Raw genomic sequence first — 25,169 nt, forward strand, 5'->3', positions numbered from 1 at the left:
GATTCAGTATGATGACGTGACAATTCGGGAGTAGCTCACGAACGCAAAGCTGCGGCCTTCTTAGCTCAGTGGTAGAGCACTGGTCTCGTAAACCAGGGGTCGTGAGTTCGACCCTCACAGAAGGCATTCATTTTTTTAACTTTGCTGCTGAGAGCAGAGCTAGCTCGAGCAGCATCTAACAGATGGCAGTGCACTGAATGAAGGGGAAGTTCTGCAACCGATAAAGAGTGCTCTACTTGCATCAGAGGTTTACTGGATGTGTAGGCGGAACACTGTTTTGTATGCATTTTGTTGTATAATGTCATGCTTGGCGATGTCATTCGTTTATGAGCCCCACTACAGTGTGCATGCACGTTATCCATGTGAAGAGGCGTAAGCAGATACTACCATTCTGCGAGGTGCCTGCGAAAAGTACACGAGTTGCATTGATAAAGAGAGCAGAAGTGACCGAAAGTTAAGGCCTCCGTGGCGCAATCGGCTAGCGCGTTCGGCTGTTAACCGAAAGGTTGGTGGTTCGAGCCCACCTGGGGGCGAAATCGTTTTAATCGCCACCGAGGTGAGGACGTATGTCCACTTTGATAGAGATACACAGCTAGTGTGACAATTTGGCTGTGTTTGAATGATGCCACCCAGCCTTATACACATTCAGCCACGTGACAGTGGAGGTAAAAACATGGCCCTATGCGGACGTTCTACCGTTTTCCTATTAATTCGGCATGTGTGACACTGCAGTAGAGCGACGACCACTACAAAAGATGTATTATTTACATTTCATTTCGGCGTATACACCGCGAGTGCCATATGACAGGGCCTCTCTCTCGATGTCGATCTGCATTTGGCGTCTCTTAAGTGTCGGTCTGCAGTAGGCCGCTGTTGGCCGAGCGGCGTGCAGTCGCCTTACATGAAGCCCCCAGTGCCACTGTGGACGATGTAGCCAGAGAGAGGAGTCGAAAGGCGCGTTTCACAGTAGAGCCACGCTATCCCACAAGCTGTGCACTAGGTCAAGTTTTGCGCAGACCGCAAACCTTTGGTGGCTTGACGCTCGTCGTCGATCGTAAGGGTGAAACAGTGAAGAGAGTTGGAAAACGGTAAGGTGGACACCTCCAGCAGCATCTGTGTGTCAAATCCGATATCTGGTCGAGGGCTGTAAGATTCAGTATGATGACGTGACAATTCGGGAGTAGCTCACGAACGCAAAGCTGCGGCCTTCTTAGCTCAGTGGTAGAGCACTGGTCTCGTAAACCAGGGGTCGTGAGTTCGACCCTCACAGAAGGCATTCATTTTTTTAACTTTGCTGCTGAGAGCAGAGCTAGCTCGAGCAGCATCTAACAGATGGCAGTGCACTGAATGAAGGGGAAGTTCTGCAACCGATAAAGAGTGCTCTACTTGCATCAGAGGTTTACTGGATGTGTAGGCGGAACACTGTTTTGTATGCATTTTGTTGTATAATGTCATGCTTGGCGATGTCATTCGTTTATGAGCCCCACTACAGTGTGCATGCACGTTATCCATGTGAAGAGGCGTAAGCAGATACTACCATTCTGCGAGGTGCCTGCGAAAAGTACACGAGTTGCATTGATGAAGAGAGCAGAAGTGACCGAAAGTTAAGGCCTCCGTGGCGCAATCGGCTAGCGCGTTCGGCTGTTAACCGAAAGGTTGGTGGTTCGAGCCCACCCGGGGGCGAAATCGTTTTAATCGCCACCGAGGTGAGGACGTATGTCCACTTTGATAGAGATACACAGCTAGTGTGACAATTTGGCTGTGTTTGAATGATGCCACCCAGCCTTATACACATTCAGCCACGTGACAGTGGAGGTAAAAACATGGCCCTATGCGGACGTTCTACCGTTTTCCTATTAATTCGGCATGTGTGACACTGCAGTAGAGCGACGACCACTACAAAAGATGTATTATTTACATTTCATTTCGGCGTATACACCGCGAGTGCCATATGACAGGGCCTCTCTCTCGATGTCGATCTGCATTTGGCGTCTCTTAAGTGTCGGTCTGCAGTAGGCCGCTGTTGGCCGAGCGGCGTGCAGTCGCCTTACATGAAGCCCCCAGTGCCACTGTGGACGATGTAGCCAGAGAGAGGAGTCGAAAGGCGCGTTTCACAGTAGAGCCACGCTATCCCACAAGCTGTGCACTAGGTCAAGTTTTGCGCAGACCGCAAACCTTTGGTGGCTTGACGCTCGTCGTCGATCGTAAGGGTGAAACAGTGAAGAGAGTTGGAAAACGGTAAGGTGGACACCTCCAGCAGCATCTGTGTGTCAAATCCGATATCTGGTCGAGGGCTGTAAGATTCAGTATGATGACGTGACAATTCGGGAGTAGCTCACAAACGCGCAGCTGCCGCCTTCTTAGCTCAGTGGTAGAGCACTGGTCTCGTAAACCAGGGGTCGTGAGTTCGACCCTCACAGAAGGCATTCATTTTTTTAACTTTGCTGCTGAGAGCAGAGCTAGCTCGAGCAGCATCTAACAGATGGCAGTGCACTGAATGAAGGGGAAGTTCTACAACCGATAAAGAGTGCTCTACTTGCATCAGAGGTTTACTGGATGTGTAGGCGGAACACTGTTTTGTATGCATTTTGTAGTATAATGTCATGCTTGGCGATGTCATTCGTTTATGAGCCCCACTACAGTGTGCATGCACGTTATCCATGTGAAGAGGCGTAAGCAGATACTACCATTCTGCGAGGTGCCTGCGAAAAGTACACGAGTTGCATTGATGAAGAGAGCAGAAGTGACCGAAAGTTAAGGCCTCCGTGGCGCAATCGGCTAGCGCGTTCGGCTGTTAACCGAAAGGTTGGTGGTTCGAGCCCACCTGGGGGCGAAATCGTTTTAATCGCCACCGAGGTGAGGACGTATGTCCACTTTGATAGAGATACACAGCTAGTGTGACAATTTGGCTGTGTTTGAATGATGCCACCCAGCCTTATACACATTCAGCCACGTGACAGTGGAGGTAAAAACATGGCCCTATGCGGACGTTCTACCGTTTTCCTATTAATTCGGCATGTGTGACACTGCAGTAGAGCGACGACCACTACAAAAGATGTATTATTTACATTTCATTTCGGCGTATACACCGCGAGTGCCATATGACAGGGCCTCTCTCTCGATGTCGATCTGCATTTGGCGTCTCTTAAGTGTCGGTCTGCAGTAGGCCGCTGTTGGCCGAGCGGCGTGCAGTCGCCTTACATGAAGCCCCCAGTGCCACTGTGGACGATGTAGCCAGAGAGAGGAGTCGAAAGGCGCGTTTCACAGTAGAGCCACGCTATCCCACAAGCTGTGCACTAGGTCAAGTTTTGCGCAGACCGCAAACCTTTGGTGGCTTGACGCTCGTCGTCGATCGTAAGGGTGAAACAGTGAAGAGAGTTGGAAAACGGTAAGGTGGACACCTCCAGCAGCATCTGTGTGTCAAACCGATATCTGGTCGAGGGCTGTAAGATTCAGTATGATGACGTGACAATTCGGGAGTAGCTCACGAACGCAAAGCTGCGGCCTTCTTAGCTCAGTGGTAGAGCACTGGTCTCGTAAACCAGGGGTCGTGAGTTCGACCCTCACAGAAGGCATTCATTTTTTTAACTTTGCTGCTGAGAGCAGAGCTAGCTCGAGCAGCATCTAACAGATGGCAGTGCACTGAATGAAGGGGAAGTTCTACAACCGATAAAGAGTGCTCTACTTGCATCAGAGGTTTACTGGATGTGTAGGCGGAACACTGTTTTGTATGCATTTTGTAGTATAATGTCATGCTTGGCGATGTCATTCGTTTATGAGCCCCACTACAGTGTGCATGCACGTTATCCATGTGAAGAGGCGTAAGCAGATACTACCATTCTGCGAGGTGCCTGCGAAAAGTACACGAGTTGCATTGATGAAGAGAGCAGAAGTGACCGAAAGTTAAGGCCTCCGTGGCGCAATCGGCTAGCGCGTTCGGCTGTTAACCGAAAGGTTGGTGGTTCGAGCCCACCTGGGGGCGAAATCGTTTTAATCGCCACCGAGGTGAGGACGTATGTCCACTTTGATAGAGATACACAGCTAGTGTGACAATTTGGCTGTGTTTGAATGATGCCACCCAGCCTTATACACATTCAGCCACGTGACAGTGGAGGTAAAAACATGGCCCTATGCGGACGTTCTACCGTTTTCCTATTAATTCGGCATGTGTGACACTGCAGTAGAGCGACGACCACTACAAAAGATGTATTATTTACATTTCATTTCGGCGTATACACCGCGAGTGCCATATGACAGTGCCTCTCTCTCGATGTCGATCTGCATTTGGCGTCTCTTAAGTGTCGGTCTGCAGTAGGCCGCTGTTGGCCGAGCGGCGTGCAGTCGCCTTACATGAAGCCCCCAGTGCCACTGTGGACGATGTAGCCAGAGAGAGGAGTCGAAAGGCGCGTTTCACAGTAGAGCCACGCTATCCCACAAGCTGTGCACTAGGTCAAGTTTTGCGCAGACCGCAAACCTTTGGTGGCTTGACGCTCGTCGTCGATCGTAAGGGTGAAACAGTGAAGAGAGTTGGAAAACGGTAAGGTGGACACCTCCAGCAGCATCTGTGTGTCAAACCGATATCTGGTCGAGGGCTGTAAGATTCAGTATGATGACGTGACAATTCGGGAGTAGCTCACGAACGCAAAGCTGCGGCCTTCTTAGCTCAGTGGTAGAGCACTGGTCTCGTAAACCAGGGGTCGTGAGTTCGACCCTCACAGAAGGCATTCATTTTTTTAACTTTGCTGCTGAGAGCAGAGCTAGCTCGAGCAGCATCTAACAGATGGCAGTGCACTGAATGAAGGGGAAGTTCTACAACCGATAAAGAGTGCTCTACTTGCATCAGAGGTTTACTGGATGTGTAGGCGGAACACTGTTTTGTATGCATTTTGTAGTATAATGTCATGCTTGGCGATGTCATTCGTTTATGAGCCCCACTACAGTGTGCATGCACGTTATCCATGTGAAGAGGCGTAAGCAGATACTACCATTCTGCGAGGTGCCTGCGAAAAGTACACGAGTTGCATTGATGAAGAGAGCAGAAGTGACCGAAAGTTAAGGCCTCCGTGGCGCAATCGGCTAGCGCGTTCGGCTGTTAACCGAAAGGTTGGTGGTTCGAGCCCACCTGGGGGCGAAATCGTTTTAATCGCCACCGAGGTGAGGACGTATGTCCACTTTGATAGAGATACACAGCTAGTGTGACAATTTGGCTGTGTTTGAATGATGCCACCCAGCCTTATACACATTCAGCCACGTGACAGTGGAGGTAAAAACATGGCCCTATGCGGACGTTCTACCGTTTTCCTATTAATTCGGCATGTGTGACACTGCAGTAGAGCGACGACCACTACAAAAGATGTATTATTTACATTTCATTTCGGCGTATACACCGCGAGTGCCATATGACAGGGCCTCTCTCTCGATGTCGATCTGCATTTGGCGTCTCTTAAGTGTCGGTCTGCAGTAGGCCGCTGTTGGCCGAGCGGCGTGCAGTCGCCTTACATGAAGCCCCCAGTGCCACTGTGGACGATGTAGCCAGAGAGAGGAGTCGAAAGGCGCGTTTCACAGTAGAGCCACGCTATCCCACAAGCTGTGCACTAGGTCAAGTTTTGCGCAGACCGCAAACCTTTGGTGGCTTGACGCTCGTCGTCGATCGTAAGGGTGAAACAGTGAAGAGAGTTGGAAAACGGTAAGGTGGACACCTCCAGCAGCATCTGTGTGTCAAACCGATATCTGGTCGAGGGCTGTAAGATTCAGTATGATGACGTGACAATTCGGGAGTAGCTCACGAACGCAAAGCTGCGGCCTTCTTAGCTCAGTGGTAGAGCACTGGTCTCGTAAACCAGGGGTCGTGAGTTCGACCCTCACAGAAGGCATTCATTTTTTTAACTTTGCTGCTGAGAGCAGAGCTAGCTCGAGCAGCATCTAACAGATGGCAGTGCACTGAATGAAGGGGAAGTTCTACAACCGATAAAGAGTGCTCTACTTGCATCAGAGGTTTACTGGATGTGTAGGCGGAACACTGTTTTGTATGCATTTTGTAGTATAATGTCATGCTTGGCGATGTCATTCGTTTATGAGCCCCACTACAGTGTGCATGCACGTTATCCATGTGAAGAGGCGTAAGCAGATACTACCATTCTGCGAGGTGCCTGCGAAAAGTACACGAGTTGCATTGATGAAGAGAGCAGAAGTGACCGAAAGTTAAGGCCTCCGTGGCGCAATCGGCTAGCGCGTTCGGCTGTTAACCGAAAGGTTGGTGGTTCGAGCCCACCTGGGGGCGAAATCGTTTTAATCGCCACCGAGGTGAGGACGTATGTCCACTTTGATAGAGATACACAGCTAGTGTGACAATTTGGCTGTGTTTGAATGATGCCACCCAGCCTTATACACATTCAGCCACGTGACAGTGGAGGTAAAAACATGGCCCTATGCGGACGTTCTACCGTTTTCCTATTAATTCGGCATGTGTGACACTGCAGTAGAGCGACGACCACTACAAAAGATGTATTATTTACATTTCATTTCGGCGTATACACCGCGAGTGCCATATGACAGTGCCTCTCTCTCGATGTCGATCTGCATTTGGCGTCTCTTAAGTGTCGGTCTGCAGTAGGCCGCTGTTGGCCGAGCGGCGTGCAGTCGCCTTACATGAAGCCCCCAGTGCCACTGTGGACGATGTAGCCAGAGAGAGGAGTCGAAAGGCGCGTTTCACAGTAGAGCCACGCTATCCCACAAGCTGTGCACTAGGTCAAGTTTTGCGCAGACCGCAAACCTTTGGTGGCTTGACGCTCGTCGTCGATCGTAAGGGTGAAACAGTGAAGAGAGTTGGAAAACGGTAAGGTGGACACCTCCAGCAGCATCTGTGTGTCAAACCGATATCTGGTCGAGGGCTGTAAGATTCAGTATGATGACGTGACAATTCGGGAGTAGCTCACGAACGCAAAGCTGCGGCCTTCTTAGCTCAGTGGTAGAGCACTGGTCTCGTAAACCAGGGGTCGTGAGTTCGACCCTCACAGAAGGCATTCATTTTTTTAACTTTGCTGCTGAGAGCAGAGCTAGCTCGAGCAGCATCTAACAGATGGCAGTGCACTGAATGAAGGGGAAGTTCTACAACCGATAAAGAGTGCTCTACTTGCATCAGAGGTTTACTGGATGTGTAGGCGGAACACTGTTTTGTATGCATTTTGTAGTATAATGTCATGCTTGGCGATGTCATTCGTTTATGAGCCCCACTACAGTGTGCATGCACGTTATCCATGTGAAGAGGCGTAAGCAGATACTACCATTCTGCGAGGTGCCTGCGAAAAGTACACGAGTTGCATTGATGAAGAGAGCAGAAGTGACCGAAAGTTAAGGCCTCCGTGGCGCAATCGGCTAGCGCGTTCGGCTGTTAACCGAAAGGTTGGTGGTTCGAGCCCACCTGGGGGCGAAATCGTTTTAATCGCCACCGAGGTGAGGACGTATGTCCACTTTGATAGAGATACACAGCTAGTGTGACAATTTGGCTGTGTTTGAATGATGCCACCCAGCCTTATACACATTCAGCCACGTGACAGTGGAGGTAAAAACATGGCCCTATGCGGACGTTCTACCGTTTTCCTATTAATTCGGCATGTGTGACACTGCAGTAGAGCGACGACCACTACAAAAGATGTATTATTTACATTTCATTTCGGCGTATACACCGCGAGTGCCATATGACAGGGCCTCTCTCTCGATGTCGATCTGCATTTGGCGTCTCTTAAGTGTCGGTCTGCAGTAGGCCGCTGTTGGCCGAGCGGCGTGCAGTCGCCTTACATGAAGCCCCCAGTGCCACTGTGGACGATGTAGCCAGAGAGAGGAGTCGAAAGGCGCGTTTCACAGTAGAGCCACGCTATCCCACAAGCTGTGCACTAGGTCAAGTTTTGCGCAGACCGCAAACCTTTGGTGGCTTGACGCTCGTCGTCGATCGTAAGGGTGAAACAGTGAAGAGAGTTGGAAAACGGTAAGGTGGACACCTCCAGCAGCATCTGTGTGTCAAATCCGATATCTGGTCGAGGGCTGTAAGATTCAGTATGATGACGTGACAATTCGGGAGTAGCTCACGAACGCAAAGCTGCGGCCTTCTTAGCTCAGTGGTAGAGCACTGGTCTCGTAAACCAGGGGTCGTGAGTTCGACCCTCACAGAAGGCATTCATTTTTTTAACTTTGCTGCTGAGAGCAGAGCTAGCTCGAGCAGCATCTAACAGATGGCAGTGCACTGAATGAAGGGGAAGTTCTACAACCGATAAAGAGTGCTCTACTTGCATCAGAGGCTTACTGGATGTGTAGGCGGAACACTGTTTTGTATGCATTTTGTAGTATAATGTCATGCTTGGCGATGTCATTCGTTTATGAGCCCCACTACAGTGTGCATGCACGTTATCCATGTGAAGAGGCGTAAGCAGATACTACCATTCTGCGAGGTGCCTGCGAAAAGTACACGAGTTGCATTGATGAAGAGAGCAGAAGTGACCGAAAGTTAAGGCCTCCGTGGCGCAATCGGCTAGCGCGTTCGGCTGTTAACCGAAAGGTTGGTGGTTCGAGCCCACCCGGGGGCGAAATCGTTTTAATCGCCACCGAGGTGAGGACGTATGTCCACTTTGATAGAGATACACAGCTAGTGTGACAATTTATCTGTGTTTGAATGATGCCACCCAGCCTTATACACATTCAGCCACGTGACAGTGGAGGTAAAAACATGGCCCTATGCGGACGTTCTACCGTTTTCCTATTAATTCGGCATGTGTGACACTGCAGTAGAGCGACGACCACTACAAAAGATGTATTATTTACATTTCATTTCGGCGTATACACCGCGAGTGCCATATGACAGGGCCTCTCTCTCGATGTCGATCTGCATTTGGCGTCTCTTAAGTGTCGGTCTGCAGTAGGCCGCTGTTGGCCGAGCGGCGTGCAGTCGCCTTACATGAAGCCCCCAGTGCCACTGTGGACGATGTAGCCAGAGAGAGGAGTCGAAAGGCGCGTTTCACAGTAGAGCCACGCTATCCCACAAGCTGTGCACTAGGTCAAGTTTTGCGCAGACCGCAAACCTTTGGTGGCTTGACGCTCGTCGTCGATCGTAAGGGTGAAACAGTGAAGAGAGTTGGAAAACGGTAAGGTGGACACCTCCAGCAGCATCTGTGTGTCAAATCCGATATCTGGTCGAGGGCTGTAAGATTCAGTATGATGACGTGACAATTCGGGAGTAGCTCACGAACGCAAAGCTGCGGCCTTCTTAGCTCAGTGGTAGAGCACTGGTCTCGTAAACCAGGGGTCGTGAGTTCGACCCTCACAGAAGGCATTCATTTTTTTAACTTTGCTGCTGAGAGCAGAGCTAGCTCGAGCAGCATCTAACAGATGGCAGTGCACTGAATGAAGGGGAAGTTCTACAACCGATAAAGAGTGCTCTACTTGCATCAGAGGTTTACTGGATGTGTAGGCGGAACACTGTTTTGTATGCATTTTGTAGTATAATGTCATGCTTGGCGATGTCATTCGTTTATGAGCCCCACTACAGTGTGCATGCACGTTATCCATGTGAAGAGGCGTAAGCAGATACTACCATTCTGCGAGGTGCCTGCGAAAAGTACACGAGTTGCATTGATGAAGAGAGCAGAAGTGACCGAAAGTTAAGGCCTCCGTGGCGCAATCGGCTAGCGCGTTCGGCTGTTAACCGAAAGGTTGGTGGTTCGAGCCCACCCGGGGGCGAAATCGTTTTAATCGCCACCGAGGTGAGGACGTATGTCCACTTTGATAGAGATACACAGCTAGTGTGACAATTTATCTGTGTTTGAATGATGCCACCCAGCCTTATACACATTCAGCCACGTGACAGTGGAGGTAAAAACATGGCCCTATGCGGACGTTCTACCGTTTTCCTATTAATTCGGCATGTGTGACACTGCAGTAGAGCGACGACCACTACAAAAGATGTATTATTTACATTTCATTTCGGCGTATACACCGCGAGTGCCATATGACAGGGCCTCTCTCTCGATGTCGATCTGCATTTGGCGTCTCTTAAGTGTCGGTCTGCAGTAGGCCGCTGTTGGCCGAGCGGCGTGCAGTCGCCTTACATGAAGCCCCCAGTGCCACTGTGGACGATGTAGCCAGAGAGAGGAGTCGAAAGGCGCGTTTCACAGTAGAGCCACGCTATCCCACAAGCTGTGCACTAGGTCAAGTTTTGCGCAGACCGCAAACCTTTGGTGGCTTGACGCTCGTCGTCGATCGTAAGGGTGAAACAGTGAAGAGAGTTGGAAAACGGTAAGGTGGACACCTCCAGCAGCATCTGTGTGTCAAATCCGATATCTGGTCGAGGGCTGTAAGATTCAGTATGATGACGTGACAATTCGGGAGTAGCTCACGAACGCAAAGCTGCGGCCTTCTTAGCTCAGTGGTAGAGCACTGGTCTCGTAAACCAGGGGTCGTGAGTTCGACCCTCACAGAAGGCATTCATTTTTTTAACTTTGCTGCTGAGAGCAGAGCTAGCTCGAGCAGCATCTAACAGATGGCAGTGCACTGAATGAAGGGGAAGTTCTACAACCGATAAAGAGTGCTCTACTTGCATCAGAGGTTTACTGGATGTGTAGGCGGAACACTGTTTTGTATGCATTTTGTAGTATAATGTCATGCTTGGCGATGTCATTCGTTTATGAGCCCCACTACAGTGTGCATGCACGTTATCCATGTGAAGAGGCGTAAGCAGATACTACCATTCTGCGAGGTGCCTGCGAAAAGTACACGAGTTGCATTGATGAAGAGAGCAGAAGTGACCGAAAGTTAAGGCCTCCGTGGCGCAATCGGCTAGCGCGTTCGGCTGTTAACCGAAAGGTTGGTGGTTCGAGCCCACCTGGGGGCGAAATCGTTTTAATCGCCACCGAGGTGAGGACGTATGTCCACTTTGATAGAGATACACAGCTAGTGTGACAATTTGGCTGTGTTTGAATGATGCCACCCAGCCTTATACACATTCAGCCACGTGACAGTGGAGGTAAAAACATGGCCCTATGCGGACGTTCTACCGTTTTCCTATTAATTCGGCATGTGTGACACTGCAGTAGAGCGACGACCACTACAAAAGATGTATTATTTACATTTCATTTCGGCGTATACACCGCGAGTGCCATATGACAGGGCCTCTCTCTCGATGTCGATCTGCATTTGGCGTCTCTTAAGTGTCGGTCTGCAGTAGGCCGCTGTTGGCCGAGCGGCGTGCAGTCGCCTTACATGAAGCCCCCAGTGCCACTGTGGACGATGTAGCCAGAGAGAGGAGTCGAAAGGCGCGTTTCACAGTAGAGCCACGCTATCCCACAAGCTGTGCACTAGGTCAAGTTTTGCGCAGACCGCAAACCTTTGGTGGCTTGACGCTCGTCGTCGATCGTAAGGGTGAAACAGTGAAGAGAGTTGGAAAACGGTAAGGTGGACACCTCCAGCAGCATCTGTGTGTCAAATCCGATATCTGGTCGAGGGCTGTAAGATTCAGTATGATGACGTGACAATTCGGGAGTAGCTCACGAACGCAAAGCTGCGGCCTTCTTAGCTCAGTGGTAGAGCACTGGTCTCGTAAACCAGGGGTCGTGAGTTCGACCCTCACAGAAGGCATTCATTTTTTTTAACTTTGCTGCTGAGAGCAGAGCTAGCTCGAGCAGCATCTAACAGATGGCAGTGCACTGAATGAAGGGGAAGTTCTACAACCGATAAAGAGTGCTCTACTTGCATCAGAGGCTTACTGGATGTGTAGGCGGAACACTGTTTTGTATGCATTTTGTAGTATAATGTCATGCTTGGCGATGTCATTCGTTTATGAGCCCCACTACAGTGTGCATGCACGTTATCCATGTGAAGAGGCGTAAGCAGATACTACCATTCTGCGAGGTGCCTGCGAAAAGTACACGAGTTGCATTGATGAAGAGAGCAGAAGTGACCGAAAGTTAAGGCCTCCGTGGCGCAATCGGCTAGCGCGTTCGGCTGTTAACCGAAAGGTTGGTGGTTCGAGCCCACCTGGGGGCGAAATCGTTTTAATCGCCACCGAGGTGAGGACGTATGTCCACTTTGATAGAGATACACAGCTAGTGTGACAATTTGGCTGTGTTTGAATGATGCCACCCAGCCTTATACACATTCAGCCACGTGACAGTGGAGGTAAAAACATGGCCCTATGCGGACGTTCTACCGTTTTCCTATTAATTCGGCATGTGTGACACTGCAGTAGAGCGACGACCACTACAAAAGATGTATTATTTACATTTCATTTCGGCGTATACACCGCGAGTGCCATATGACAGGGCCTCTCTCTCGATGTCGATCTGCATTTGGCGTCTCTTAAGTGTCGGTCTGCAGTAGGCCGCTGTTGGCCGAGCGGCGTGCAGTCGCCTTACATGAAGCCCCCAGTGCCACTGTGGACGATGTAGCCAGAGAGAGGAGTCGAAAGGCGCGTTTCACAGTAGAGCCACGCTATCCCACAAGCTGTGCACTAGGTCAAGTTTTGCGCAGACCGCAAACCTTTGGTGGCTTGACGCTCGTCGTCGATCGTAAGGGTGAAACAGTGAAGAGAGTTGGAAAACGGTAAGGTGGACACCTCCAGCAGCATCTGTGTGTCAAATCCGATATCTGGTCGAGGGCTGTAAGATTCAGTATGATGACGTGACAATTCGGGACTAGCTCACGAACGCAAAGCTGCGGCCTTCTTAGCTCAGTGGTAGAGCACTGGTCTCGTAAACCAGGGGTCGTGAGTTCGACCCTCACAGAAGGCATTCATTTTTTTAACTTTGCTGCTGAGAGCAGAGCTAGCTCGAGCAGCATCTAACAGATGGCAGTGCACTGAATGAAGGGGAAGTTCTACAACCGATAAAGAGTGCTCTACTTGCATCAGAGGTTTACTGGATGTGTAGGCGGAACACTGTTTTGTATGCATTTTGTAGTATAATGTCATGCTTGGCGATGTCATTCGTTTATGAGCCCCACTACAGTGTGCATGCACGTTATCCATGTGAAGAGGCGTAAGCAGATACTACCATTCTGCGAGGTGCCTGCGAAAAGTACACGAGTTGCATTGATGAAGAGAGCAGAAGTGACCGAAAGTTAAGGCCTCCGTGGCGCAATCGGCTAGCGCGTTCGGCTGTTAACCGAAAGGTTGGTGGTTCGAGCCCACCTGGGGGCGAAATCGTTTTAATCGCCACCGAGGTGAGGACGTATGTCCACTTTGATAGAGATACACAGCTAGTGTGACAATTTGGCTGTGTTTGAATGATGCCACCCAGCCTTATACACATTCAGCCACGTGACAGTGGAGGTAAAAACATGGCCCTATGCGGACGTTCTACCGTTTTCCTATTAATTCGGCATGTGTGACACTGCAGTAGAGCGACGACCACTACAAAAGATGTATTATTTACATTTCATTTCGGCGTATACACCGCGAGTGCCATATGACAGGGCCTCTCTCTCGATGTCGATCTGCATTTGGCGTCTCTTAAGTGTCGGTCTGCAGTAGGCCGCTGTTGGCCGAGCGGCGTGCAGTCGCCTTACATGAAGCCCCCAGTGCCACTGTGGACGATGTAGCCAGAGAGAGGAGTCGAAAGGCGCGTTTCACAGTAGAGCCACGCTATCCCACAAGCTGTGCACTAGGTCAAGTTTTGCGCAGACCGCAAACCTTTGGTGGCTTGACGCTCGTCGTCGATCGTAAGGGTGAAACAGTGAAGAGAGTTGGAAAACGGTAAGGTGGACACCTCCAGCAGCATCTGTGTGTCAAATCCGATATCTGGTCGAGGGCTGTAAGATTCAGTATGATGACGTGACAATTCGGGAGTAGCTCACGAACGCAAAGCTGCGGCCTTCTTAGCTCAGTGGTAGAGCACTGGTCTCGTAAACCAGGGGTCGTGAGTTCGACCCTCACAGAAGGCATTCATTTTTTTTAACTTTGCTGCTGAGAGCAGAGCTAGCTCGAGCAGCATCTAACAGATGGCAGTGCACTGAATGAAGGGGAAGTTCTACAACCGATAAAGAGTGCTCTACTTGCATCAGAGGCTTACTGGATGTGTAGGCGGAACACTGTTTTGTATGCATTTTGTAGTATAATGTCATGCTTGGCGATGTCATTCGTTTATGAGCCCCACTACAGTGTGCATGCACGTTATCCATGTGAAGAGGCGTAAGCAGATACTACCATTCTGCGAGGTGCCTGCGAAAAGTACACGAGTTGCATTGATGAAGAGAGCAGAAGTGACCGAAAGTTAAGGCCTCCGTGGCGCAATCGGCTAGCGCGTTCGGCTGTTAACCGAAAGGTTGGTGGTTCGAGCCCACCTGGGGGCGAAATCGTTTTAATCGCCACCGAGGTGAGGACGTATGTCCACTTTGATAGAGATACACAGCTAGTGTGACAATTTGGCTGTGTTTGAATGATGCCACCCAGCCTTATACACATTCAGCCACGTGACAGTGGAGGTAAAAACATGGCCCTATGCGGACGTTCTACCGTTTTCCTATTAATTCGGCATGTGTGACACTGCAGTAGAGCGACGACCACTACAAAAGATGTATTATTTACATTTCATTTCGGCGTATACACCGCGAGTGCCATATGACAGGGCCTCTCTCTCGATGTCGATCTGCATTTGGCGTCTCTTAAGTGTCGGTCTGCAGTAGGCCGCTGTTGGCCGAGCGGCGTGCAGTCGCCTTACATGAAGCCCCCAGTGCCACTGTGGACGATGTAGCCAGAGAGAGGAGTCGAAAGGCGCGTTTCACAGTAGAGCCACGCTATCCCACAAGCTGTGCACTAGGTCAAGTTTTGCGCAGACCGCAAACCTTTGGTGGCTTGACGCTCGTCGTCGATCGTAAGGGTGAAACAGTGAAGAGAGTTGGAAAACGGTAAGGTGGACACCTCCAGCAGCATCTGTGTGTCAAATCCGATATCTGGTCGAGGGCTGTAAGATTCAGTATGATGACGTGACAATTCGGGAGTAGCTCACGAACGCAAAGCTGCGGCCTTCTTAGCTCAGTGGTAGAGCACTGGTCTCGTAAACCAGGGGTCGTGAGTTCGACCCTCACAGAAGGCATTCATTTTTTTTAACTTTGCTGCTGAGAGCAGAGCTAGCTCGAGCAGCATCTAACAGATGGCAGTGCACTGAATGAAGGGGAAGTTCTACAACCGATAAAGAGTGCTCTACTTGCATCAGAGGCTTACTGGATGTGTAGGCGGAACACTGTTTTGTATGCATTTTGTAGTATAATGTCATGCTTGGCGATGTCATTCGTTTATGAGCCCCACTACAGTGTGCATGCACGTTATCCATGTGAAGAGGCGTAAGCAGATACTACCATTCTGCGAGGTGCCTGCGAAAAGTACACGAGTTGCATTGATGAAGAGAGCAGAAGTGACCGAAAGTTAAGGCCTCCGTGGCGCAATCGGCTAGCGCGTTCGGCTGTTAACCGAAAGGTTGGTGGTTCGAGCCCACCTGGGGGCGAAATCGTTTTAATCGCCACCGAGGTGAGGACGTATGTCCACTTTGATAGAGATACACAGCTAGTGTGACAATTTGGCTGTGTTTGAATGATGCCACCCAGCCTTATACACATTCAGCCACGTGACAGTGGAGGTAAAAACATGGCCCTATGCGGACGTTCTACCGTTTTCCTATTAATTCGGCATGTGTGACACTGCAGTAGAGCGACGACCACTACAAAAGATGTATTATTTACATTTCATTTCGGCGTATACACCGCGAGTGCCATATGACAGTGCCTCTCTCTCGATGTCGATCTGCATTTGGCGTCTCTTAAGTGTCGGTCTGCAGTAGGCCGCTGTTGGCCGAGCGGCGTGCAGTCGCCTTACATGAAGCCCCCAGTGCCACTGTGGACGATGTAGCCAGAGAGAGGAGTCGAAAGGCGCGTTTCACAGTAGAGCCACGCTATCCCACAAGCTGTGCACTAGGTCAAGTTTTGCGCAGACCGCAAACCTTTGGTGGCTTGACGCTCGTCGTCGATCGTAAGGGTGAAACAGTGAAGAGAGTTGGAAAACGGTAAGGTGGACACCTCCAGCAGCATCTGTGTGTCAAATCCGATATCTGGTCGAGGGCTGTAAGATTCAGTATGATGACGTGACAATTCGGGAGTAGCTCACGAACGCAAAGCTGCGGCCTTCTTAGCTCAGTGGTAGAGCACTGGTCTCGTAAACCAGGGGTCGTGAGTTCGACCCTCACAGAAGGCATTCATTTTTTTAACTTTGCTGCTGAGAGCAGAGCTAGCTCGAGCAGCATCTAACAGATGGCAGTGCACTGAATGAAGGGGAAGTTCTACAACCGATAAAGAGTGCTCTACTTGCATCAGAGGTTTACTGGATGTGTAGGCGGAACACTGTTTTGTATGCATTTTGTAGTATAATGTCATGCTTGGCGATGTCATTCGTTTATGAGCCCCACTACAGTGTGCATGCACGTTATCCATGTGAAGAGGCGTAAGCAGATACTACCATTCTGCGAGGTGCCTGCGAAAAGTACACGAGTTGCATTGATGAAGAGAGCAGAAGTGACCGAAAGTTAAGGCCTCCGTGGCGCAATCGGCTAGCGCGTTCGGCTGTTAACCGAAAGGTTGGTGGTTCGAGCTCACCTGGGGGCGAAATCGTTTTAATCGCCACCGAGGTGAGGACGTATGTCCACTTTGATAGAGATACACAGCTAGTGTGACAATTTGGCTGTGTTTGAATGATGCCACCCAGCCTTATACACATTCAGCCACGTGACAGTGGAGGTAAAAACATGGCCCTATGCGGACGTTCTACCGTTTTCCTATTAATTCGGCATGTGTGACACTGCAGTAGAGCGACGACCACTACAAAAGATGTATTATTTACATTTCATTTCGGCGTATACACCGCGAGTGCCATATGACAGGGCCTCTCTCTCGATGTCGATCTGCATTTGGCGTCTCTTAAGTGTCGGTCTGCAGTAGGCCGCTGTTGGCCGAGCGGCGTGCAGTCGCCTTACATGAAGCCCCCAGTGCCACTGTGGACGATGTAGCCAGAGAGAGGAGTCCAAAGGCGCGTTTCACAGTAGAGCCACGCTATCCCACAAGCTGTGCACTAGGTCAAGTTTTGCGCAGACCGCAAACCTTTGGTGGCTTGACGCTCGTCGTCGATCGTAAGGGTGAAACAGTGAAGAGAGTTGGAAAACGGTAAGGTGGACACCTCCAGCAGCATCTGTGTGTCAAATCCGATATCTGGTCGAGGGCTGTAAGATTCAGTATGATGACGTGACAATTCGGGAGTAGCTCACGAACGCAAAGCTGCGGCCTTCTTAGCTCAGTGGTAGAGCACTGGTCTCGTAAACCAGGGGTCGTGAGTTCGACCCTCACAGAAGGCATTCATTTTTTTAACTTTGCTGCTGAGAGCAGAGCTAGCTCGAGCAGCATCTAACAGATGGCAGTGCACTGAATGAAGGGGAAGTTCTACAACCGATAAAGAGTGCTCTACTTGCATCAGAGGTTTACTGGATGTGTAGGCGGAACACTGTTTTGTATGCATTTTGTAGTATAATGTCATGCTTGGCGATGTCATTCGTTTATGAGCCCCACTACAGTGTGCATGCACGTTATCCATGTGAAGAGGCGTAAGCAGATACTACCATTCTGCGAGGTGCCTGCGAAAAGTACACGAGTTGCATTGATGAAGAGAGCAGAAGTGACCGAAAGTTAAGGCCTCCGTGGCGCAATCGGCTAGCGCGTTCGGCTGTTAACCGAAAGGTTGGTGGTTCGAGCCCACCTGGGGGCGAAATCGTTTTAATCGCCACCGAGGTGAGGACGTATGTCCACTTTGATAGAGATACACAGCTAGTGTGACAATTTGGCTGTGTTTGAATGATGCCACCCAGCCTTATACACATTCAGCCACGTGACAGTGGAGGTAAAAACATGGCCCTATGCGGACGTTCTACCGTTTTCCTATTAATTCGGCATGTGTGACACTGCAGTAGAGCGACGACCACTACAAAAGATGTATTATTTACATTTCATTTCGGCGTATACACCGCGAGTGCCATATGACAGGGCCTCTCTCTCGATGTCGATCTGCATTTGGCGTCTCTTAAGTGTCGGTCTGCAGTAGGCCGCTGTTGGCCGAGCGGCGTGCAGTCGCCTTACATGAAGCCCCCAGTGCCACTGTGGACGATGTAGCCAGAGAGAGGAGTCGAAAGGCGCGTTTCACAGTAGAGCCACGCTATCCCACAAGCTGTGCACTAGGTCAAGTTTTGCGCAGACCGCAAACCTTTGGTGGCTTGACGCTCGTCGTCGATCGTAAGGGTGAAACAGTGAAGAGAGTTGGAAAACGGTAAGGTGGACACCTCCAGCAGCATCTGTGTGTCAAATCCGATATCTGGTCGAGGGCTGTAAGATTCAGTATGATGACGTGACAATTCGGGAGTAGCTCACGAACGCAAAGCTGCGGCCTTCTTAGCTCAGTGGTAGAGCACTGGTCTCGTAAACCAGGGGTCGTGAGTTCGACCCTCACAGAAGGCATTCATTTTTTTTAACTTTGCTGCTGAGAGCAGAGCTAGCTCGAGCAGCATCTAACAGATGGCAGTGCACTGAATGAAGGGGAAGTTCTACAACCGATAAAGAGTGCTCTACTTGCATCAGAGGCTTACTGGATGTGTAGGCGGAACACTGTTTTGTATGCATTTTGTAGTATAATGTCATGCTTGGCGATGTCATTCGTTTATGAGCCCCACTACAGTGTGCATGCACGTTATCCATGTGAAGAGGCGTAAGCAGATACTACCATTCTGCGAGGTGCCTGCGAAAAGTACACGAGTTGCATTGATGAAGAGAGCAGAAGTGACCGAAAGTTAAGGCCTCCGTGGCGCAATCGGCTAGCGCGTTCGGCTGTTAACCGAAAGGTTGGTGGTTCGAGCCCACCTGGGGGCGAAATCGTTTTAATCGCCACCGAGGTGAGGACGTATGTCCACTTTGATAGAGATACACAGCTAGTGTGACAATTTGGCTGTGTTTGAATGATGCCACCCAGCCTTATACACATTCAGCCACGTGACAGTGGAGGTAAAAACATGGCCCTATGCGGACGTTCTACCGTTTTCCTATTAATTCGGCATGTGTGACACTGCAGTAGAGCGACGACCACTACAAAAGATGTATTATTTACATTTCATTTCGGCGTATACACCGCGAGTGCCATATGACAGTGCCTCTCTCTCGATGTCGATCTGCATTTGGCGTCTCTTAAGTGTCGGTCTGCAGTAGGCCGCTGTTGGCCGAGCGGCGTGCAGTCGCCTTACATGAAGCCCCCAGTGCCACTGTGGACGATGTAGCCAGAGAGAGGAGTCGAAAGGCGCGTTTCACAGTAGAGCCACGCTATCCCACAAGCTGTGCACTAGGTCAAGTTTTGCGCAGACCGCAAACCTTTGGTGGCTTGACGCTCGTCGTCGATCGTAAGGGTGAAACAGTGAAGAGAGTTGGAAAACGGTAAGGTGGACACCTCCAGCAGCATCTGTGTGTCAAATCCGATATCTGGTCGAGGGCTGTAAGATTCAGTATGATGACGTGACAATTCGGGAGTAGCTCACGAACGCAAAGCTGCGGCCTTCTTAGCTCAGTGGTAGAGCACTGGTCTCGTAAACCAGGGGTCGTGAGTTCGACCCTCACAGAAGGCATTCATTTTTTTAACTTTGCTGCTGAGAGCAGAGCTAGCTCGAGCAGCATCTAACAGATGGCAGTGCACTGAATGAAGGGGAAGTTCTACAACCGATAAAGAGTGCTCTACTTGCATCAGAGGTTTACTGGATGTGTAGGCGGAACACTGTTTTGTATGCATTTTGTAGTATAATGTCATGCTTGGCGATGTCATTCGTTTATGAGCCCCACTACAGTGTGCATGCACGTTATCCATGTGAAGAGGCGTAAGCAGATACTACCATTCTGCGAGGTGCCTGCGAAAAGTACACGAGTTGCATTGATGAAGAGAGCAGAAGTGACCGAAAGTTAAGGCCTCCGTGGCGCAATCGGCTAGCGCGTTCGGCTGTTAACCGAAAGGTTGGTGGTTCGAGCTCACCTGGGGGCGAAATCGTTTTAATCGCCACCGAGGTGAGGACGTATGTCCACTTTGATAGAGATACACAGCTAGTGTGACAATTTGGCTGTGTTTGAATGATGCCACCCAGCCTTATACACATTCAGCCACGTGACAGTGGAGGTAAAAACATGGCCCTATGCGGACGTTCTACCGTTTTCCTATTAATTCGGCATGTGTGACACTGCAGTAGAGCGACGACCACTACAAAAGATGTATTATTTACATTTCATTTCGGCGTATACACCGCGAGTGCCATATGACAGGGCCTCTCTCTCGATGTCGATCTGCATTTGGCGTCTCTTAAGTGTCGGTCTGCAGTAGGCCGCTGTTGGCCGAGCGGCGTGCAGTCGCCTTACATGAAGCCCCCAGTGCCACTGTGGACGATGTAGCCAGAGAGAGGAGTCCAAAGGCGCGTTTCACAGTAGAGCCACGCTATCCCACAAGCTGTGCACTAGGTCAAGTTTTGCGCAGACCGCAAACCTTTGGTGGCTTGACGCTCGTCGTCGATCGTAAGGGTGAAACAGTGAAGAGAGTTGGAAAACGGTAAGGTGGACACCTCCAGCAGCATCTGTGTGTCAAATCCGATATCTGGTCGAGGGCTGTAAGATTCAGTATGATGACGTGACAATTCGGGACTAGCTCACGAACGCAAAGCTGCGGCCTTCTTAGCTCAGTGGTAGAGCACTGGTCTCGTAAACCAGGGGTCGTGAGTTCGACCCTCACAGAAGGCATTCATTTTTTTAACTTTGCTGCTGAGAGCAGAGCTAGCTCGAGCAGCATCTAACAGATGGCAGTGCACTGAATGAAGGGGAAGTTCTACAACCGATAAAGAGTGCTCTACTTGCATCAGAGGTTTACTGGATGTGTAGGCGGAACACTGTTTTGTATGCATTTTGTAGTATAATGTCATGCTTGGCGATGTCATTCGTTTATGAGCCCCACTACAGTGTGCATGCACGTTATCCATGTGAAGAGGCGTAAGCAGATACTACCATTCTGCGAGGTGCCTGCGAAAAGTACACGAGTTGCATTGATGAAGAGAGCAGAAGTGACCGAAAGTTAAGGCCTCCGTGGCGCAATCGGCTAGCGCGTTCGGCTGTTAACCGAAAGGTTGGTGGTTCGAGCCCACCTGGGGGCGAAATCGTTTTAATCGCCACCGAGGTGAGGACGTATGTCCACTTTGATAGAGATACACAGCTAGTGTGACAATTTGGCTGTGTTTGAATGATGCCACCCAGCCTTATACACATTCAGCCACGTGACAGTGGAGGTAAAAACATGGCCCTATGCGGACGTTCTACCGTTTTCCTATTAATTCGGCATGTGTGACACTGCAGTAGAGCGACGACCACTACAAAAGATGTATTATTTACATTTCATTTCGGCGTATACACCGCGAGTGCCATATGACAGGGCCTCTCTCTCGATGTCGATCTGCATTTGGCGTCTCTTAAGTGTCGGTCTGCAGTAGGCCGCTGTTGGCCGAGCGGCGTGCAGTCGCCTTACATGAAGCCCCCAGTGCCACTGTGGACGATGTAGCCAGAGAGAGGAGTCGAAAGGCGCGTTTCACAGTAGAGCCACGCTATCCCACAAGCTGTGCACTAGGTCAAGTTTTGCGCAGACCGCAAACCTTTGGTGGCTTGACGCTCGTCGTCGATCGTAAGGGTGAAACAGTGAAGAGAGTTGGAAAACGGTAAGGTGGACACCTCCAGCAGCATCTGTGTGTCAAATCCGATATCTGGTCGAGGGCTGTAAGATTCAGTATGATGACGTGACAATTCGGGAGTAGCTCACGAACGCAAAGCTGCGGCCTTCTTAGCTCAGTGGTAGAGCACTGGTCTCGTAAACCAGGGGTCGTGAGTTCGACCCTCACAGAAGGCATTCATTTTTTTTAACTTTGCTGCTGAGAGCAGAGCTAGCTCGAGCAGCATCTAACAGATGGCAGTGCACTGAATGAAGGGGAAGTTCTACAACCGATAAAGAGTGCTCTACTTGCATCAGAGGCTTACTGGATGTGTAGGCGGAACACTGTTTTGTATGCATTTTGTAGTATAATGTCATGCTTGGCGATGTCATTCGTTTATGAGCCCCACTACAGTGTGCATGCACGTTATCCATGTGAAGAGGCGTAAGCAGATACTACCATTCTGCGAGGTGCCTGCGAAAAGTACACGAGTTGCATTGATGAAGAGAGCAGAAGTGACCGAAAGTTAAGGCCTCCGTGGCGCAATCGGCTAGCGCGTTCGGCTGTTAACCGAAAGGTTGGTGGTTCGAGCCCACCTGGGGGCGAAATCGTTTTAATCGCCACCGAGGTGAGGACGTATGTCCACTTTGATAGAGATACACAGCTAGTGTGACAATTTGGCTGTGTTTGAATGATGCCACCCAGCCTTATACACATTCAGCCACGTGACAGTGGAGGTAAAAACATGGCCCTATGCGGACGTTCTACCGTTTTCCTATTAATTCGGCATGTGTGACACTGCAGTAGAGCGACGACCACTACAAAAGATGTATTATTTACATTTCATTTCGGCGTATACACCGCGAGTGCCATATGACAGTGCCTCTCTCTCGATGTCGATCTGCATTTGGCGTCTCTTAAGTGTCGGTCTGCAGTAGGCCGCTGTTGGCCGAGCGGCGTGCAGTCGCCTTACATGAAGCCCCCAGTGCCACTGTGGACGATGTAGCCAGAGAGAGGAGTCGAAAGGCGCGTTTCACAGTAGAGCCACGCTATCCCACAAGCTGTGCACTAGGTCAAGTTTTGCGCAGACCGCAAACCTTTGGTGGCTTGACGCTCGTCGTCGATCGTAAGGGTGAAACAGTGAAGAGAGTTGGAAAACGGTAAGGTGGACACCTCCAGCAGCATCTGTGTGTCAAATCCGATATCTGGTCGAGGGCTGTAAGATTCAGTATGATGACGTGACAATTCGGGAGTAGCTCACGAACGCAAAGCTGCGGCCTTCTTAGCTCAGTGGTAGAGCACTGGTCTCGTAAACCAGGGGTCGTGAGTTCGACCCTCACAGAAGGCATTCATTTTTTTAACTTTGCTGCTGAGAGCAGAGCTAGCTCGAGCAGCATCTAACAGATGGCAGTGCACTGAATGAAGGGGAAGTTCTACAACCGAAAAGAGTGCTCTACTTGCATCAGAGGTTTACTGGATGTGTAGGCGGAACACTGTTTTGTATGCATTTTGTAGTATAATGTCATGCTTGGCGATGTCATTCGTTTATGAGCCCCACTACAGTGTGCATGCACGTTATCCATGTGAAGAGGCGTAAGCAGATACTACCATTCTGCGAGGTGCCTGCGAAAAGTACACGAGTTGCATTGATGAAGAGAGCAGAAGTGACCGAAAGTTAAGGCCTCCGTGGCGCAATCGGCTAGCGCGTTCGGCTGTTAACCGAAAGGTTGGTGGTTCGAGCCCACCTGGGGGCGAAATCGTTTTAATCGCCACCGAGGTGAGGACGTATGTCCACTTTGATAGAGATACACAGCTAGTGTGACAATTTGGCTGTGTTTGAATGATGCCACCCAGCCTTATACACATTCAGCCACGTGACAGTGGAGGTAAAAACATGGCCCTATGCGGACGTTCTACCGTTTTCCTATTAATTCGGCATGTGTGACACTGCAGTAGAGCGACGACCACTACAAAAGATGTATTATTTACATTTCATTTCGGCGTATACACCGCGAGTGCCATATGACAGGGCCTCTCTCTCGATGTCGATCTGCATTTGGCGTCTCTTAAGTGTCGGTCTGCAGTAGGCCGCTGTTGGCCGAGCGGCGTGCAGTCGCCTTACATGAAGCCCCCAGTGCCACTGTGGACGATGTAGCCAGAGAGAGGAGTCCAAAGGCGCGTTTCACAGTAGAGCCACGCTATCCCACAAGCTGTGCACTAGGTCAAGTTTTGCGCAGACCGCAAACCTTTGGTGGCTTGACGCTCGTCGTCGATCGTAAGGGTGAAACAGTGAAGAGAGTTGGAAAACGGTAAGGTGGACACCTCCAGCAGCATCTGTGTGTCAAATCCGATATCTGGTCGAGGGCTGTAAGATTCAGTATGATGACGTGACAATTCGGGAGTAGCTCACGAACGCAAAGCTGCGGCCTTCTTAGCTCAGTGGTAGAGCACTGGTCTCGTAAACCAGGGGTCGTGAGTTCGACCCTCACAGAAGGCATTCATTTTTTTAACTTTGCTGCTGAGAGCAGAGCTAGCTCGAGCAGCATCTAACAGATGGCAGTGCACTGAATGAAGGGGAAGTTCTACAACCGATAAAGAGTGCTCTACTTGCATCAGAGGTTTACTGGATGTGTAGGCGGAACACTGTTTTGTATGCATTTTGTAGTATAATGTCATGCTTGGCGATGTCATTCGTTTATGAGCCCCACTACAGTGTGCATGCACGTTATCCATGTGAAGAGGCGTAAGCAGATACTACCATTCTGCGAGGTGCCTGCGAAAAGTACACGAGTTGCATTGATGAAGAGAGCAGAAGTGACCGAAAGTTAAGGCCTCCGTGGCGCAATCGGCTAGCGCGTTCGGCTGTTAACCGAAAGGTTGGTGGTTCGAGCCCACCTGGGGGCGAAATCGTTTTAATCGCCACCGAGGTGAGGACGTATGTCCACTTTGATAGAGATACACAGCTAGTGTGACAATTTGGCTGTGTTTGAATGATGCCACCCAGCCTTATACACATTCAGCCACGTGACAGTGGAGGTAAAAACATGGCCCTATGCGGACGTTCTACCGTTTTCCTATTAATTCGGCATGTGTGACACTGCAGTAGAGCGACGACCACTACAAAAGATGTATTATTTACATTTCATTTCGGCGTATACACCGCGAGTGCCATATGACAGGGCCTCTCTCTCGATGTCGATCTGCATTTGGCGTCTCTTAAGTGTCGGTCTGCAGTAGGCCGCTGTTGGCCGAGCGGCGTGCAGTCGCCTTACATGAAGCCCCCAGTGCCACTGTGGACGATGTAGCCAGAGAGAGGAGTCGAAAGGCGCGTTTCACAGTAGAGCCACGCTATCCCACAAGCTGTGCACTAGGTCAAGTTTTGCGCAGACC

The 25,169-nt window shown here is 50.3% G+C and overlaps 44 non-coding genes across 44 annotated transcripts; all 44 read left to right on the forward strand.

Annotated features, from left to right (window-relative positions):
* Positions 1–54: 54 nt before the first annotated feature.
* Positions 55–126, forward strand: Trnat-cgu (transfer RNA threonine (anticodon CGU)). The gene has a single exon. It is a non-coding gene; the product is annotated as a tRNA-Thr (tRNA).
* A 333-nt stretch (positions 127–459) lies between these two features.
* Trnan-guu (transfer RNA asparagine (anticodon GUU)) lies at positions 460–533 on the forward strand. The gene has a single exon. It is a non-coding gene; the product is annotated as a tRNA-Asn (tRNA).
* A 671-nt stretch (positions 534–1,204) lies between these two features.
* Positions 1,205–1,276, forward strand: Trnat-cgu (transfer RNA threonine (anticodon CGU)). The gene has a single exon. It is a non-coding gene; the product is annotated as a tRNA-Thr (tRNA).
* Positions 1,277–1,609: 333 nt separating this feature from the next.
* On the forward strand, positions 1,610–1,683 carry Trnan-guu (transfer RNA asparagine (anticodon GUU)). Its single transcript has one exon. It is a non-coding gene; the product is annotated as a tRNA-Asn (tRNA).
* A 671-nt stretch (positions 1,684–2,354) lies between these two features.
* On the forward strand, positions 2,355–2,426 carry Trnat-cgu (transfer RNA threonine (anticodon CGU)). The gene has a single exon. It is a non-coding gene; the product is annotated as a tRNA-Thr (tRNA).
* A 333-nt stretch (positions 2,427–2,759) lies between these two features.
* Positions 2,760–2,833, forward strand: Trnan-guu (transfer RNA asparagine (anticodon GUU)). Its single transcript has one exon. It is a non-coding gene; the product is annotated as a tRNA-Asn (tRNA).
* A 670-nt stretch (positions 2,834–3,503) lies between these two features.
* Trnat-cgu (transfer RNA threonine (anticodon CGU)) lies at positions 3,504–3,575 on the forward strand. Its single transcript has one exon. It is a non-coding gene; the product is annotated as a tRNA-Thr (tRNA).
* A 333-nt stretch (positions 3,576–3,908) lies between these two features.
* On the forward strand, positions 3,909–3,982 carry Trnan-guu (transfer RNA asparagine (anticodon GUU)). Its single transcript has one exon. It is a non-coding gene; the product is annotated as a tRNA-Asn (tRNA).
* A 670-nt stretch (positions 3,983–4,652) lies between these two features.
* Positions 4,653–4,724, forward strand: Trnat-cgu (transfer RNA threonine (anticodon CGU)). The gene has a single exon. It is a non-coding gene; the product is annotated as a tRNA-Thr (tRNA).
* A 333-nt stretch (positions 4,725–5,057) lies between these two features.
* Trnan-guu (transfer RNA asparagine (anticodon GUU)) lies at positions 5,058–5,131 on the forward strand. The gene has a single exon. It is a non-coding gene; the product is annotated as a tRNA-Asn (tRNA).
* A 670-nt stretch (positions 5,132–5,801) lies between these two features.
* On the forward strand, positions 5,802–5,873 carry Trnat-cgu (transfer RNA threonine (anticodon CGU)). The gene has a single exon. It is a non-coding gene; the product is annotated as a tRNA-Thr (tRNA).
* Positions 5,874–6,206: 333 nt separating this feature from the next.
* Positions 6,207–6,280, forward strand: Trnan-guu (transfer RNA asparagine (anticodon GUU)). The gene has a single exon. It is a non-coding gene; the product is annotated as a tRNA-Asn (tRNA).
* Positions 6,281–6,950: 670 nt separating this feature from the next.
* Positions 6,951–7,022, forward strand: Trnat-cgu (transfer RNA threonine (anticodon CGU)). The gene has a single exon. It is a non-coding gene; the product is annotated as a tRNA-Thr (tRNA).
* A 333-nt stretch (positions 7,023–7,355) lies between these two features.
* On the forward strand, positions 7,356–7,429 carry Trnan-guu (transfer RNA asparagine (anticodon GUU)). The gene has a single exon. It is a non-coding gene; the product is annotated as a tRNA-Asn (tRNA).
* Positions 7,430–8,100: 671 nt separating this feature from the next.
* Trnat-cgu (transfer RNA threonine (anticodon CGU)) lies at positions 8,101–8,172 on the forward strand. The gene has a single exon. It is a non-coding gene; the product is annotated as a tRNA-Thr (tRNA).
* Positions 8,173–8,505: 333 nt separating this feature from the next.
* Trnan-guu (transfer RNA asparagine (anticodon GUU)) lies at positions 8,506–8,579 on the forward strand. The gene has a single exon. It is a non-coding gene; the product is annotated as a tRNA-Asn (tRNA).
* A 671-nt stretch (positions 8,580–9,250) lies between these two features.
* Positions 9,251–9,322, forward strand: Trnat-cgu (transfer RNA threonine (anticodon CGU)). The gene has a single exon. It is a non-coding gene; the product is annotated as a tRNA-Thr (tRNA).
* A 333-nt stretch (positions 9,323–9,655) lies between these two features.
* Trnan-guu (transfer RNA asparagine (anticodon GUU)) lies at positions 9,656–9,729 on the forward strand. The gene has a single exon. It is a non-coding gene; the product is annotated as a tRNA-Asn (tRNA).
* Positions 9,730–10,400: 671 nt separating this feature from the next.
* Trnat-cgu (transfer RNA threonine (anticodon CGU)) lies at positions 10,401–10,472 on the forward strand. Its single transcript has one exon. It is a non-coding gene; the product is annotated as a tRNA-Thr (tRNA).
* Positions 10,473–10,805: 333 nt separating this feature from the next.
* Trnan-guu (transfer RNA asparagine (anticodon GUU)) lies at positions 10,806–10,879 on the forward strand. Its single transcript has one exon. It is a non-coding gene; the product is annotated as a tRNA-Asn (tRNA).
* A 671-nt stretch (positions 10,880–11,550) lies between these two features.
* Trnat-cgu (transfer RNA threonine (anticodon CGU)) lies at positions 11,551–11,622 on the forward strand. The gene has a single exon. It is a non-coding gene; the product is annotated as a tRNA-Thr (tRNA).
* Positions 11,623–11,956: 334 nt separating this feature from the next.
* On the forward strand, positions 11,957–12,030 carry Trnan-guu (transfer RNA asparagine (anticodon GUU)). Its single transcript has one exon. It is a non-coding gene; the product is annotated as a tRNA-Asn (tRNA).
* Positions 12,031–12,701: 671 nt separating this feature from the next.
* Positions 12,702–12,773, forward strand: Trnat-cgu (transfer RNA threonine (anticodon CGU)). Its single transcript has one exon. It is a non-coding gene; the product is annotated as a tRNA-Thr (tRNA).
* Positions 12,774–13,106: 333 nt separating this feature from the next.
* Positions 13,107–13,180, forward strand: Trnan-guu (transfer RNA asparagine (anticodon GUU)). Its single transcript has one exon. It is a non-coding gene; the product is annotated as a tRNA-Asn (tRNA).
* A 671-nt stretch (positions 13,181–13,851) lies between these two features.
* Positions 13,852–13,923, forward strand: Trnat-cgu (transfer RNA threonine (anticodon CGU)). Its single transcript has one exon. It is a non-coding gene; the product is annotated as a tRNA-Thr (tRNA).
* A 334-nt stretch (positions 13,924–14,257) lies between these two features.
* Positions 14,258–14,331, forward strand: Trnan-guu (transfer RNA asparagine (anticodon GUU)). The gene has a single exon. It is a non-coding gene; the product is annotated as a tRNA-Asn (tRNA).
* Positions 14,332–15,002: 671 nt separating this feature from the next.
* On the forward strand, positions 15,003–15,074 carry Trnat-cgu (transfer RNA threonine (anticodon CGU)). Its single transcript has one exon. It is a non-coding gene; the product is annotated as a tRNA-Thr (tRNA).
* A 334-nt stretch (positions 15,075–15,408) lies between these two features.
* Positions 15,409–15,482, forward strand: Trnan-guu (transfer RNA asparagine (anticodon GUU)). The gene has a single exon. It is a non-coding gene; the product is annotated as a tRNA-Asn (tRNA).
* A 671-nt stretch (positions 15,483–16,153) lies between these two features.
* On the forward strand, positions 16,154–16,225 carry Trnat-cgu (transfer RNA threonine (anticodon CGU)). The gene has a single exon. It is a non-coding gene; the product is annotated as a tRNA-Thr (tRNA).
* A 333-nt stretch (positions 16,226–16,558) lies between these two features.
* On the forward strand, positions 16,559–16,632 carry Trnan-guu (transfer RNA asparagine (anticodon GUU)). Its single transcript has one exon. It is a non-coding gene; the product is annotated as a tRNA-Asn (tRNA).
* Positions 16,633–17,303: 671 nt separating this feature from the next.
* On the forward strand, positions 17,304–17,375 carry Trnat-cgu (transfer RNA threonine (anticodon CGU)). The gene has a single exon. It is a non-coding gene; the product is annotated as a tRNA-Thr (tRNA).
* Positions 17,376–17,708: 333 nt separating this feature from the next.
* Trnan-guu (transfer RNA asparagine (anticodon GUU)) lies at positions 17,709–17,782 on the forward strand. The gene has a single exon. It is a non-coding gene; the product is annotated as a tRNA-Asn (tRNA).
* Positions 17,783–18,453: 671 nt separating this feature from the next.
* Trnat-cgu (transfer RNA threonine (anticodon CGU)) lies at positions 18,454–18,525 on the forward strand. Its single transcript has one exon. It is a non-coding gene; the product is annotated as a tRNA-Thr (tRNA).
* A 334-nt stretch (positions 18,526–18,859) lies between these two features.
* On the forward strand, positions 18,860–18,933 carry Trnan-guu (transfer RNA asparagine (anticodon GUU)). The gene has a single exon. It is a non-coding gene; the product is annotated as a tRNA-Asn (tRNA).
* A 671-nt stretch (positions 18,934–19,604) lies between these two features.
* On the forward strand, positions 19,605–19,676 carry Trnat-cgu (transfer RNA threonine (anticodon CGU)). Its single transcript has one exon. It is a non-coding gene; the product is annotated as a tRNA-Thr (tRNA).
* A 333-nt stretch (positions 19,677–20,009) lies between these two features.
* On the forward strand, positions 20,010–20,083 carry Trnan-guu (transfer RNA asparagine (anticodon GUU)). The gene has a single exon. It is a non-coding gene; the product is annotated as a tRNA-Asn (tRNA).
* A 671-nt stretch (positions 20,084–20,754) lies between these two features.
* On the forward strand, positions 20,755–20,826 carry Trnat-cgu (transfer RNA threonine (anticodon CGU)). The gene has a single exon. It is a non-coding gene; the product is annotated as a tRNA-Thr (tRNA).
* A 333-nt stretch (positions 20,827–21,159) lies between these two features.
* Trnan-guu (transfer RNA asparagine (anticodon GUU)) lies at positions 21,160–21,233 on the forward strand. The gene has a single exon. It is a non-coding gene; the product is annotated as a tRNA-Asn (tRNA).
* A 671-nt stretch (positions 21,234–21,904) lies between these two features.
* Trnat-cgu (transfer RNA threonine (anticodon CGU)) lies at positions 21,905–21,976 on the forward strand. Its single transcript has one exon. It is a non-coding gene; the product is annotated as a tRNA-Thr (tRNA).
* A 334-nt stretch (positions 21,977–22,310) lies between these two features.
* On the forward strand, positions 22,311–22,384 carry Trnan-guu (transfer RNA asparagine (anticodon GUU)). Its single transcript has one exon. It is a non-coding gene; the product is annotated as a tRNA-Asn (tRNA).
* Positions 22,385–23,055: 671 nt separating this feature from the next.
* Positions 23,056–23,127, forward strand: Trnat-cgu (transfer RNA threonine (anticodon CGU)). Its single transcript has one exon. It is a non-coding gene; the product is annotated as a tRNA-Thr (tRNA).
* Positions 23,128–23,459: 332 nt separating this feature from the next.
* Trnan-guu (transfer RNA asparagine (anticodon GUU)) lies at positions 23,460–23,533 on the forward strand. The gene has a single exon. It is a non-coding gene; the product is annotated as a tRNA-Asn (tRNA).
* Positions 23,534–24,204: 671 nt separating this feature from the next.
* Positions 24,205–24,276, forward strand: Trnat-cgu (transfer RNA threonine (anticodon CGU)). Its single transcript has one exon. It is a non-coding gene; the product is annotated as a tRNA-Thr (tRNA).
* A 333-nt stretch (positions 24,277–24,609) lies between these two features.
* Positions 24,610–24,683, forward strand: Trnan-guu (transfer RNA asparagine (anticodon GUU)). Its single transcript has one exon. It is a non-coding gene; the product is annotated as a tRNA-Asn (tRNA).
* The last annotated feature ends 486 nt before the right edge of the window (positions 24,684–25,169 follow it).

Source organism: Schistocerca cancellata, unplaced genomic scaffold, assembly GCF_023864275.1.
Source record: "Schistocerca cancellata isolate TAMUIC-IGC-003103 unplaced genomic scaffold, iqSchCanc2.1 HiC_scaffold_830, whole genome shotgun sequence".
In the NCBI taxonomy this organism is placed as follows: domain Eukaryota; kingdom Metazoa; phylum Arthropoda; class Insecta; order Orthoptera; family Acrididae; genus Schistocerca; species Schistocerca cancellata.